Consider the following 14,333-nt stretch of genomic DNA (forward strand, 5'->3'; position numbering starts at 1 on the left):
TGCGAGGGTGCGCTGTTGGATCACCGCTAGATGCTACCACCATCTGTCTGAGGCCCGGGACGCGCTCCAATGCCCAGACATATAAAGCCCACGAAGGACCGTAGAAGTGATACTTCTCGCCGGTTCCTATCTCTGTCGTATAATGGCATAACATCTTATACGAATACGCGCCCCAGGGGAATCTATCAAATGCAGCGAGATCATCCACCAACACCCAAAGCCACGGCTGTACCCGTGCATCCAACCCAAGAACAAGGGTGTGAGCCACACACACGAGGATAGCACGAAGGTACAGGCTCCCATCCTCATCATCCACTCGACGATCCAAATTGCACACGCGTTTGATGAGCGCCCGTATTGTCATGGTTCGCCCACCGCAGAATCGTCAGTATGCCTCCACGCGATTGCAGTCGTGCTGTAAAGTCGCATCGAACATCGATCCCCCGAAATTGAGCCCAATCACTAATGCGTAGTCCGCAGGGGAAAATCTGACTCGTGCTCCGCACAGAAAGAAGCACATCTCATCGGTTTCTGACACAATCTGCCTCGATACAATCTGGTGTAATGTTCTATTGCTCTTCGGGGGGCCTCCAATCAGTGAAATGCCCAAAACATGATGCTCTAAATCTTCCCAATAACCCTTCATTGCACCGTTCGCCGACCACATTTAAAGTTTCAACCAGCTCCGGAAAATGCGAAGATATGGGACATTCGCCTATTCATTGGTCAATAGTGTCGGGACGAAGATATGGGACATGCGCCTATTCATTTACAAAATGAAAACCATATTAAATTCAGTAAAATATTAAAAAATAATACAAATAGACATAATTAAAAAACTGCAATTTAATTAATACCAAGTAATACCAAGCAATTTAATTAAACTGCAATTTAATATTAAATTCAGTAAAATTCAGTAATATTAAACTGCAATTAAATTCTGTAAAATATTAAAATTCAGTAATTCAGTAAAATAGTAAAATTCGAGTAAAATAGTAAAATTCAATAAAATATTAAAATAGTAATTCGAGTAATATTAAAATTCAGTAAAATTCATTAATATTAAACTGCAATTAAATTCAGTAAAATTCAGCAGTTTAATATTAAATTCAGTAAAATTCGAGTAATTCAGCAATTTAATATTAAATTCAGTAAAATATTAAACTGCAATTAATACCAAGCAATTTAATTAAATTCAGTAAAATATTAAAAAAACAGCAATTTAATTAATACCAAGCAATAATAGTTTCAATAATTAATAATTAAACAATTATAATTAAATTAAATTCAGTAAAATAGTAATAATTAACGTAAACATACAGATAGATTTAATAAAGTATTTTATGCCTAAAGAGCAACTATCCGGCCGGTGAAGTGTCCGGTAAAATGTATCCGACCGGGTACATTTCAGATTGAAACTGTTCCGGCCGGACGCATTATTCCGGGCATAGTACCGGCCGGATAGTTGCTCTATAGGCATAAAATACTTTATTTTATTAAATTGCACAAAACACACATAAACAATGCAATGTAATACCCAGCAAAACTCGCAATAATAATTCAATAATGATTACTTAAACAAATATAATTAAATTAAATTCAGTAAATTACTAATAATTAATATAAACATACAACTAATTAAAATGGAATAGTCTATGCTAAAAAACGATCGGTCCGGCCGGTGAAGTTCCCGGAAAAATCAATCCGGCCGTATGTTTCATTTAAATAATGTACTCGGCCGGACCAATTTATCCGGCCACTTCACCGGCCGGACCGATCGTTTTTTAGCATAAATTATTCTATTCTATTCAATTTCATGAAAATTAAAAATAAAAACCTGTGAAGAAGATGCCATGGATGATGAAGAAGCTTGTGTCCGACGTGCTTCAATATTTTGAACTCTCTCGGTGGGTAAAAAAAAGTGAAGAAGCCCATATGTATATATTGGTGAGGAAAAAACCCTAGTGAAGGAAGGTAAATATAGTGTTAAATAGAGATAAGATATATGGACGAAAAAAAAGTGATTGAAGCCGATTGTATCGGCTTTATGTCTATCAAAAGATAATCAAATTTTTTAGAAAGATATTTTTGTCCTTTATGTATCGGTTCTTGCATAATTCACTTGGTAACATGCATGATTTTTTTGGGTAACAAGCATGCATTTATTTGGGACGGATTTTGAGTATATATATATATATATATATATATATATATATATATATATTATATAGGGTTGGGTTCCGGTGGATCCCTATGCTTATAATAGATCCGTAGATCCAAATCTAGACCACACATTTATGACATGTGGCGCATCAAGATGGTGACACGTGGCCATCAAAATCCCCCCCAAAAATTTTATTTTCTCAAAAACTGATTTTCTGACCACTGACCCCCCCCCCCCCCAAAATTTTTTTTTTTTGAAAAATCAGTTTTTAAAAAAAAAAAAAAATAAAATTTTTTTTGGGGGGGGGGGGGTGGGGGTGGGGGGTCGGTGGGTGGGGGGGCCAGCAATTAGAAAATCAGTTTTTGAAAAAAAAAAAAAAAAATTTGGGGGGGGGGGTGGGGGTGGGGGGGGGGGGGGGTGGGGGGGGGGGGGGCAGGGGTGGGTGGCGAAACTACCAGATTTATTAAAATGAAATGCATTTTTTGTATAATTTAATGCATTTTTATGTGAAAACTTTATGCATTTTTGTTTGATTTTATATGCATGTGAAACATGCATATTTTTGGGGGGTGGTAATGGGGAGGGTTGGGGGGTGGTGTGGGCTGGATTGGGGGGTGGTATGGGGTGGGGTGGTGAAAATACCAAAACTGGAAAAATTAAATGCATTTTTCTGTTCAAAGTTATGCATTTCATGTGAAAACTTTATGCATCTTTGTGTGAAACTATATGCATCTAAAATATATCTATTTTGAGAAAATCTAAAAAAAATATATTTTTTTAATTATTAAATCCGAAAATTACATTCCAATTTTACCCCTCCAGATTTTGCCTTGGAATCCTTGCCACGTGTCACCATCTTGATGCGCCACATGTCATAAATGTGTGGTCAAGATTTGGATCTAGGGATCTATTATAAGCATTGGGATCTATATGATCCCATTCCTATATATATATATATATATATATATATATATATATATATATATTGTGTTATTCTTGAATGTTGATATATAGTATAGTATAGTATATAACACTATATATATCGTGTTAATTAATCCATATCTTTAAATTTAAAATATATATAGGGTGCGGTTATAGTGAGAACCACAATTATCGTGAGAACATAAGAACCAATAAAATTACTGCATCTGCTATACAAATTAATGCATCCGCTATTAAATTTAATGCATCCGAAAAAAATAATTTTTTTGCTCCCTTCAGGATTCGAACCCAGCACCTGCATCCACCCACCAAGATGATGCATCCACCGTAGATCTTGATGATCGAATGGCTTAAAATGGTTCTCCGTTCTTATTTTATTAGTGGTTCTTATTTGAACCTCTCCCTATATATATATATATATATATATATATATATATATATACAAATAATTTCAAAGATTATATGTATTGAAATTAAGATATTAAAGGGAAATAAAATAAAAAAATTAAGATAGATACGCATGGATATATATTATTAGCTTCTTGACCTTTTTTTTTTTATGAAATTGAATAACATAGAATATTTTATGCCTAAATAATATCTATCCGGCCGGTAATTTTCAAGGACAAATGTGTCCGGCCGGGTCATTGTTTACCTGAAATGTACCCGGTCCGATTCATTTCTCTGGCCATTTCACCGGCCGGATCGATGCTATATCGACATAAAAGTTTTTATTCTATCTATTTGTATCTTTATATTAATTTTTACTATTTTGCTGAATTTAATTTAATATATTGTTTAAGTGTTAATTAATGTCCGATCGATAATATTTACAATTGGGAAAAGGTGCAAATAAGCCCTCCTAGGTGTAGCCCTTATAGCCTATACCTCCCCTTACTCTATGTGAGTGCAACTAAACCCCCAAACTCAAAAAAAAAAACGGAGCAAATAAGCCCCTCACCCTAGACGCCGTCTTCTCACCGTCAGTCAATCTATTTTTTTTTTTAATTTGCTGTGGCTCGATTTTGGGCGTTTGGTAGATCCACCGGTGCCAGGAACGCCTCCAGTGACGGTGAACTCCGCCGCCTCAGCGACGAGAATATCGCCGCGGATGCCATGAATTTAAAATCAAGAACAGTTTTTTTTTCAATGTACAGATGAAATTCAATAAATTGAATTCTGGGGTATGCTTATGGTGATTGTATCGTTGAATTTCAGAATCGTATAAAACGGAAAAAAGGAAAGAAAGGGAAAAACTGTGGATTCTGAAGCCGCGTGCAGAGAAAATAGGAAGAAAGGGAGAAAATGGAAATGAAGGTTTTTTGGCTTATTAGTAAGATTTTGATTAATGGCGAATTGACTGAAATTTCAATAGGGTAAAATAGTTTTATTGCAGGATACAATCAATATTATCCGACGACAGCGCCTTCCCCAATCCAATTAGGTCACCTTGCAGCACCGATGCCACCAGAGCCCCCGCCTGGCTGCAGTTCTACACGTGGTTCGACATAGAAACCTCCGGCGGCAGCGCCGCCCTCATCTTCTTCGTTGGGGCTTCGAATTCCGGATTCACCAGCACGAAATATAGACTCTTCTCTTAGGGGAATTTCAGACGCCGAATGAGCGGGAGAAGCCGGCACCAGAGCCTTTCTGGCCCTGCGGCTGGTGCTTGCCGGAGCTCGGCGTGGAGGCGTCAGGCTGGGTCTTCGTTTGAGCTGGCGATTTCTGCAATCCCATTGCCGTTTTAACTTTTTCGGCGACCATTTGTGTTGATTCTGGTCCTCAAAAATTGGATGAGAATTTGGGTGGGCCCCACAGCAAATTAAAAAAAAAAAATAGGTTGACTGACGGTGAGAAGACGGCGTCTAGGGTGAGGGGCTTATTTGCTCCGTTTTTTTTTAGTTTGGGGGTTTAGTTGCACTCACATAGAGTAAGGGGAGGTATACGCTATAAGGGCTACACCTAGGAGGGTGTATTTGCACCTTTTCCCTTTACAATTTAAAGATATGAACACTATATATATACAGTGTAAAAAAAATTATTGCATGCACTCAATGTAATCATTTCGGTCAACATCACAAATTATTGTAAAAAAATGCATTGAAATTAAAAAATGTGTAAGATGTGTAAGACTGCCGAAATGATTACAAAAGATGTTGACCCACTTAAGGGTTATTTAGTAATTTAGGGCATGGATAGCTTTGCATGATAAGGGTGGGCATTTTTCAAAATATGAATAAGGAATGAGGCACTTTTGTCTATTAACACTATATATTATATTGTTCATATTTGACACGTGATTGAAAATTAATTATATATATACTTTTGTTGGCGTATTAGATATTTTACTAGAAAACTTAATACCAAACATGTGATGCCAATTGAATTGTCAATGCACTAATTGAACTCTTCATCCAAACATGTCCTAAATCGATATTTGAGAAAAATGTGGAAAAAGGATGGAAGAAACGCAGTTATGTGAGTATTTTATTAGTGACATGGATGGAAGAAAGAGAGAGAAGGAGGAAATATGAAATATGCGGAGGCTATGTGAAAAGAAACAAGACGTAGGAGTAATATTTTGGTTAAAATAAAGGGCCGGTCTTGCATGCGGCGGTCACACTCCAGTGCGACGGGTCCGCTCCGACCCGACCCATGGCCAGAGCCAAAATCCTGAATCCTAAATTATTACATTTGTTTATAATAATTATTACTTTTAATAAGCATGAAATATACATTTATTCGCACAAATGTATACTTATATAAATATAGGTATTTACCTTCATTTAATATAAAGTATTATATTTTCTAAACCCTAAATTCTATAAACTAAACCCTAAACCCTGTAAACTAAACCCTAAGCCTGAAGACTAAACCCCTGAACTCCGAGAAAAGGGTGCAAATTCCCCCCTCTGACTAACGGCTGTTAACGACGTTAGGTCAGAGGGGGGAATTTGCACCATTTTCTCGGAGTTCAGGGGTTTAGTTGCACACACAGTGACTAAGGGGGGTTTTACGCTACAGGGGCTACTACTTCAGGGGCTAATCTGCACATTTTCCCTTTTTTTTAAAAAAAATTATCTATCATCTCTCTTTTCTCTCAAAAAGTAACGCACAAAAAAACAGGGAGCCCTCCTCCTCCAAAATCTGATCGCCGCAGCCGCTGATTCAAGCTCCGGCGAGGCCAGGCGAGGCTGGCCGAGGGCGCTGCCCCTTTCCCTCTCTCCTGGGCCCTAAACCCCGGAGCTCTCTCGGCTGCACACGCTCAAACGTCAAGGGCAAGCCCTAGTTCCCCCCTTCCGTCCAAAATCGCCGCCGCGATATCCGGCGAACCGGCCGCCTACCGCCAATGACACCCACCCCATGCTCTCTATCTCAATCTGTGACAGATCGCGAGCCCTAGCTTTTCTCGAAGATGAGTCACCTCTTTCTCTCAAATACAGCGAAATCGCCGCCACCGCTGCTAAAAAGCCGGCAAGCAGCCAATCCATGGCTCCAGTGCAGCCGCACCCGACCGGAGAGCCGCCTCCTGCTCGATTCTCCTATGAAGAGGACGAAGGATTGAACCTTAGCACCGGCCTGCCTCCACCGCTCGAATTTCAAACGAAGAGCGCCGCGCACGCTCCCCACCACCACCGGCTGCTCTCTCTCAAACTTGCGGTCGTCCTCTGTGCTTTGCTTCAACAAAAGACAGCGCGAAGTTCGCCCTCAAATCACGCCGCAGATGCAAGCCAGCCGCCTCGAAGCTTCGCGAGTTTGTGATGTTTGGCAAGGCGTCGGCGCCATCGCCAAATTTGACGCCTCTCACAATGTAACGATCATAACCTCTTTATTTTCGCTATTTCTATATAATGTCGATTTGATTGGAATTGGAATTGGAATTGGAATTGGAATTGGAATTGGATTAATCGTTTGTGTTGCTGATAAAAGATGATCCAACAACTTGGTGATTCAACCACCGTTAGCGGCGGTACAATGGCCGAGAGAGAAAGAGGGCTGAGTGAGAGAGATGAGAGTTAATTAAAAAACGGAAAAGGTGCAGATTAGCCCCTAAAGTAGTTGCCCCTATAGCGTAAAACCCCCCTTAGTCACTGTGTGTGCAACTAAACCCCTGAACTCCGAGAAAATGATGCAAATTCCCCCCTCTGACCTAACGTCGTTAACAGCCGTTAGTCAGAGGGGGGAATTTGCACCATTTTCTCGGAGTTCAGGGGTTTAGTTGCACACACAGTGAGTAAGAGGGGCTATACGCTATAGGGGCTACTACTTCGGGGGCCAATTTGCACCTTTTCCCTTTTTAAAATTACTAGGATATTTTCGTAATTTTATATTAAAAATAAAAAATATATAATTTTATCTACATCATTATCTTGTTGAGCTATTTTATACTGCAATTGATATGTAAGCTTTTGATGAGGAGTAATATGTGTAGAATAGAGAAAGGATACAAATCAGAGGAATCATCTTCACTAGAAGAATCATACTGGTCAAAAGGATCATTCTTACCAGAGGGATTTCATCCATCAGAGACAACTCATCCACTAGAGGAATGGCTTTTGTCAGAGAAATCATCATCGGCAGAGAAGTCATCATCGCCAGAGAAATCCTCATCGCCAGAGAAATCATCCTTCGCCAGAGAAGTCATCATCGCCAGAGAAATCCTCATCGCCGGAGAAATCATCCTTCGCCAGAGAAGTCATCATCGCCAGAGGAATCACGTTCGCCAGAGAAATCATCCTTCGCCAGAGAAGTCATCGTCGCCAGAGGAATCACGTTCGTCAGAGAAGTCATCCACGCCAGAGAGATCACCTCCATCAGTGGGATCGTCAGAAACGCGGGAGACTTCCCGCGTAAAGGCAAAATTACTTCTCTACCCTTCGACCACGCAAGGAGCATGCGTGGGCATTGATTTTACCTTTTTACCCTCAATTGTAATCTATAAATAGACCTCAGCTCGTGTATTACAATTACGCTATCTTATACTTTTGAATATAACAGCTATTTTCTCTCTAGTGCAAAGTTTCCATCATTCACTTCGTCTTCTTCAGTCAATCGCACTAGGTATAGTTTATGATTTCACTTTGTAGTTTTAGGTGTTGGTTTCATAAAACACCAACTGGCGCCGTCTGTGGGAAGGCTACTGAGCTAAGATGTGAGATAACGGTCGCCGGCGTACGCAGATCTGAAATCCCAATCGGATTTGCGGGCGTTGGCACCAATCGAGCCGATAATTCAGACACCCAGCTGTTTTTGATCGGTTAATTGCGTCTTCCGGGTTAATATGCTATTATTCTGCTATGATTTGCGTTGATTTATGTTTTTGTGCATGGGAAAAGGTGGCGACGTGCATAAGTCATGAATCGGGGAATTCTACGTTTATTTACCGTTTGTTTGGGTTAGTTGTTTACGGATGAAGGGTTTCCTTGTAGAATTGATGTTTTCTTCACTGATCTAATGTTTTATATGGGAAAATTGTGGTGTGAGGCTCTGTTTTGATTATGTTGGGTGCTTTTTTCTTACGGATCTAGTGTTTCGCATCGATGAATGGTGGATTGACCTTTTGTCTTTGATATCTTGAGTTTATGCTGTTAGTATACGGGTGTTTTATGTATAAACGTGATAGTTGTAGATGATCTTCATGTTTTCTCCGATAATCTTAGAATTATGCTTGTGTGCTGTTGAGTATTACTCTGTTTTTGGGAGGATGTGGGGTTTTGTTGTTGATTAAGGGCTTCACACTGATGAAAGATTGTTTAGCACTTTGTCTCTTCCTTCATGAACCTTTTTGCTGTTAATTCACGGGTTTTATTAATACATCGGTTAATGCTTTGTTGTGGTTATAATGGGGTTTTGTGCCGCTGATGGGTGGATAATTTGTGTTTAAAAGGAATAATTACTGATGTCCTTCATGCTTGCTTAAATTAACTTTCGTCCTATGCTTTGAATATTGCCTTACGCTGCTAATTCGGTTGATTGCCGCGGTAATCCTGTTGTTTATAGGCCTTGTGGTTATTATAGGACATGATCATGTTAATTTTGGGTTATGATGTTCGTTTCCTTACATAGCTCTTGTTTATCTATCATTTCTAACGAATTACGCTGACAAGCCTTTTGATGGTTGTTCTGGTTTTCTTGGTGCTCTGTTTTTTCCGTCGGTTCTTAATGCGGTTTCACCGGGGAAAAACTCCGTTACGCGGGTTCTGTTCTTTAGATTTATGCCCTGGGTTTATTTCCCAGTGCATAAGCGTTACTTTGAGGGGAATTTCTTGACGGTCTCTGTACCGGTATCGGGGATTTCTTATTGGATTTCTTATATCGGGACTTCAATCCATGAATGGGGGATTTATGCTTTCGTCGCTGGGATTTTTCTCTCACTCTGTTTATATGCAGGTACCATGGGATCCTCTGATGCTCATCGGAACTTGGAGAAGGAGTTTGACTCCGCTGCTGTCACTACCGAGGTGCCTACCTCGTTGTTCACTGGCCTTCAGGGCAATCCTACTTTCACAGTGCCACCGGGATTCCAGGCTATCTCAGCCTCGCCGACAACAGGGCTGAATGTCAGCGCACAGAGGTTTGCTTTGGTCACACCGGGTTCTGATCTGCCGAATCTAGCTCCCGCGTCTGGAGGAGGATCGATCAACTTTGGGCTGGCAGAGCAAATGATGGCCTTGCTTAGTTATGCCAACATGCGGCAGGCATTGGGAACTCCCATGATGTCCGTCATCCCTACTGTAGCTACCCCAGTGGGAGCAGCCAACCTGCAGGGCACTGAGGCCCCACCTCCCGCTGTTCAGGAGGCAAATATACTGGCAATCAACAAACAGGCCGTGATGCCTGGAGAAGGACAAGGGGATGCTGTTGACAGAGAGTTAGTCATACCAGAGGGGAGCCGTGTTAGGCTCAATAGTGTGGTCAGAAGAGAGCGGGTTGACGAGTCTGACAGTCAATCCGTCTCCCTGCTGTTTGAAGAGGAGAGACCGAAGGAAAAAGCAAGGTTGAAAAAGCAAGTATCGCAATTGAAACATCAGCTTGAAAATCTGGAAGAATCACTGAGGGAGAAATCCCGGAGGGAAGACAAGGAACAGAGATCTGAACGGTCCTACAGAGTAGAGAAGTCTCATCGCCTGGAAAAATCGCGGTACACCGAAAAGGGAGAAGAAAGGGAGCTGGAGTTTTCCTCTGGCAGGCCAGAGCATCGGGCTCACAAACGTCATGATCGAGATATGCCAAGAGACAGAAGGGAGCAGGGAAGATATAAGGAAGACAAGAGAGCTAAGACGTCAAGGTTTCACCCGATCAACAACCGCAGTCCTTTCTCGGACGATATCTTGGCAGACACCTTACCTAGAAGCTACAAGCCCATCTCACTGGATTATGATGGCACTACCGATCCGGAGGTGCACCTCAATCGGTTTGAAGGGTTGGTTACGCTGCACATGTACACGGAGGGCATCAAGTGCCGAATTTTCTCAACCACTTTGACTGGACCAGCTCAGTTGTGGTTTGGAATGCTTCCGCCGAATTCTATTTACTCTTTTGAAGATTTACAGACTCGCTTCCTGCGACAGTTTGCGAGTTCGCGGAGGGTAGGAAAGTCAGCCCTTTCGCTGATGGATATCAAACAGGATCAAGGTGAGACGCTGCGGGAGTATACAGCAAGATTTAACCTCGCTGCTCTGGAAGTGCCGGAGGCAGAATCACAAATAAAAAATTGCGCCTATGTCAGAGGACTCAGGCCGGGGATCTTCTTTGACGAATTGCAAATCTGACCAGCAAGGGATTTTGATGACATTATGGCAAGGCTGCCAGGTTACCTGCAGTTGGAGGATGCCAAGATGGCGAGAAAGGTGGAAAATGATAAGCATAGGGTCAAGAAAGCTGAGGAAGCACCTGAGAGACAGAGACACCAAGATAGGGCCCCATTCAGAGGGTTGCCTCCGAGGGTATTGCCACCTCAGGGAGGAATGCCATCTCAACAACGCACTGTAAATGAGGTTACGCGGTTTACTGAGTACACGCCCTTAAATAAGCCACAAGAGGAAATTTTCCATTTGATAAAAGACCAACCGTTCTTTCGGGCACCGGGAACCTACCGGAATGGGCCGCCACAGGAAGGGTCCAATAACAAGTTATGTGAGTACCACAATGCCTTCGGTCACCTTACAAAATATTGCGGACATCTCAAGCACCAACTGGAGTTGTTGGTGCGCCAGGGATATCTCGACCAGTTCGTTGATAGAGGAAATGAGGGGCAGAGGCGGACTGATCAGAGGAATCAGCGAGATCAGAGGGATCAGAGGGATCAGCGAGATCAGAGGGATCAAAGAAATAACCGGGATCAGCGACAAGAGCAGGGGAACAACAGAGATCGCAGGCCTGATGACAACCGGGATAATCGCAGAGAAGGGGCAGAGAGGCAAGTCCCTCCTCCACCATATAGAAGAGAAGTGCACATGATTTGCGGAGAGAGCGGGACGCCCACATCAAATCGGGCCAAAAAGCAAGTCATCAGAGCAGTAAAAACAGGGTATTATCATAAAAGGGTCATGGAAATCACGGGTGCGGCAGAGGAGCCGGCGATTACTTTTGGAGCAGAGGATATACGTACATTAATGTACCCGCATGATGATGCGCTGGTCATCACGGCGGATATAGCAGGCTGCATGGTTCACCGTGTCTTCGTCGATTCAGGGAGCGCCGTGAATATTTTATACAAGGAATGCCTCCAAAACATGGGAATAGAAGTGCACATTGAACCCACAAACGCTCCCTTGTTTGGGTTCGGGGGAGAGATGGTTATGCCGTTAGGGTATGTGGAGTTGCCGTTGATCCTTGGCAGTGCAGCCAACAGCAACAGAGCAAGGATGGTACGATTTTTAGTTGTGGACATGCCCAAACCTGCGTACAATGTCATACTCGGACGACCTGCCTTGACGGCATTCAGGGCAGTAAACTCTATGTTCCATTTGAAAATGAAATTCCCAGTCGAGGGGGGAAGAGTAGGAGAAGTTTGTGGGGATCAAACAGCGTCAAAAGCATGTCACGTCCAAATGCTTGCACACTCATCGGGCCAGAAGAGGGAAAGAATGACAGAGGGATCAGATACACGGAAGAGGGGAAATGTGGGCGAGGTGCATGCCTTAGTAGAGGAACGCCAAGAGTTAGCGGATTTATTAAAAGACAGAGATAGCACAGAAAAAACCGCGCTGGTGTCCACCAGTGATGTCTGCAACATGATAGAATTGTTTCCAGGAAGAGAGGGTTTCCAGACAAAGATTGGGTCTGCCATGAGTGATCAGGTCAGAGAGGAACTCATTGGTTGTCTTCGAAGAAATGCAGACGTATTTGCATTCAGTACCACCGACTTAAAGGGGATTGACAGAAGGTTGGCAGAGCATTGTCTCAACGTGGACCTTAAGGTGAAGCCGGTAAAGCAGAGAACAAGAAATTTTGGGGCAGAGAAGGACGCGGCAATAAGGGAACAGGTCCACAGATTGTTGGAAGCAGGGCATATTGTGGAAGTGCAATACCCAGAGTGGATTTCAAACGCAGTGATGGTACCCAAGAAAACCAATACCTGGAGGATGTGTGTGGATTTCAGAGATCTAAATGCTGCCTGCCCAAAGGACCACTATCCTCTGCCGAGGATCGATCAGCTGGTGGATACCACTTCAGGGTGTGCTTTATTGTCCATGATGGATGCATACCAGGGATACCATCAGGTCAGGATGAATAAGGGAGACATCGCCAAAACAGCATTTGCCGTCTGTTGCGGAGTATATGGATGGAGAAGTATGCCTTTCGGCTTAAAAAATGCGGGAGCTACATATCAGCGGATGATGGAGAAAATTTTCAAAGAGAAATTGGCAAAGAACATTTCGGTTTACGTGGATGATATGCTTGTGCGGAGTGTCAGGGCAGAAGATCATGTTTCCGATCTGGAAGAAATCTTCACGGTGGTCAGAGATCATCGGCTTATGCTGAACCCAGCGAAATGCACCTTTGGGGTCACAACAGGGAAGTTTTTGGGATATAAGGTCACGCCTGCAGGGATTGAGGTTAATGCAGAAAAGGTCAAAGCTATTATGGACATGACGCCGCCCAGAGGAATCAAAGAAGTGCAGACTCTGAATGGGCGCATCACTGCTCTGAGCAGATTTATATCACGCTCGGCAGAACGTAGCATGCCGTTTTTCAAAGTACTGAGGAAAGGAACTAAGTTTTTGTGGACAGAGGAATGCAGAGCGGCGTTTGAGGATCTTAAAATCTATCTAGCCAAGTTATCGACTCTGACCAAGCCGGTGCCGGGTGAGACCTTGTATCTGTATATAGCGGTGGGGGAGGATGCGATCAGCTCTGTGCTTATCAGAGAAGAGGGAAGCCACCAGAAGCCCATCTATTTTGTCAGCAGAATCATACAAGGGCCTGAACAGAATTATACAGAGATTGAGAAGGCTGCTCTGGCAGTCATGGTTACGGCCAGAAAGTTGAGACCCTATTTCCTCTCACACCGAGTGATAGTACGCACATCTCTTCCCTTCAAACAAGTTTTGGGGCGCCCGGATTTGTCGGGCAGAATGGTTAAATGGGCTGTGGACTTAGGGGAGTATGACGTAGAGTATGAACCGAGAACAGCGATCAAAGCGCAAGCATTGGCAGACTTCATACAAGAAACAACTCGTCGTCCTGTACCAGAGTTTTGGGTGGCCTTTGTGGACGGATCCGTGATGAAAGAGGGATGTGGGATCGGGGTTTATATCACTTCACCGGGTTATGGGACATACCAGTTCGCCATCAAATTCACTTGTCGGCTGTCCAACAATGAAGCGGAATATGAGGCCGTGGTCAGAGGGGCTCACATCTTGTCCGAGCTCAAAGCCGAGTGTGTCATCATAAAGACAGATTCTCAGTTGGTTGCCCAACAGTTTTCAGGGACTTACAGTATCAAGGATCAGAGGATGAGGGCATACCATTCCAAAATCAGTGAAATGAAAGAAAAGTTCATGGAATTCAGGATCAAGAAAATCGCCAGAGAGGAAAATACGAAAGCAAACTTATTGGCGCGCATGGCTAGTGCGGTGGAGCAAACTTGGAATGATGAAATTATTTTACTCTGTGATACCAGAGAGATGGAGACTTCGCAGGTTTTCTCGGTAGAGATCAGGGACGATTGGCGGGCTCCGATTATACACTTTCTGAAGACAGGGGAACGGCTAAGCAGAGA

The sequence above is a fragment of the Salvia miltiorrhiza genome, chromosome 3, assembly GCF_028751815.1.
Source record: "Salvia miltiorrhiza cultivar Shanhuang (shh) chromosome 3, IMPLAD_Smil_shh, whole genome shotgun sequence".
NCBI classification, from domain to species: Eukaryota; Viridiplantae; Streptophyta; class Magnoliopsida; order Lamiales; family Lamiaceae; genus Salvia; species Salvia miltiorrhiza.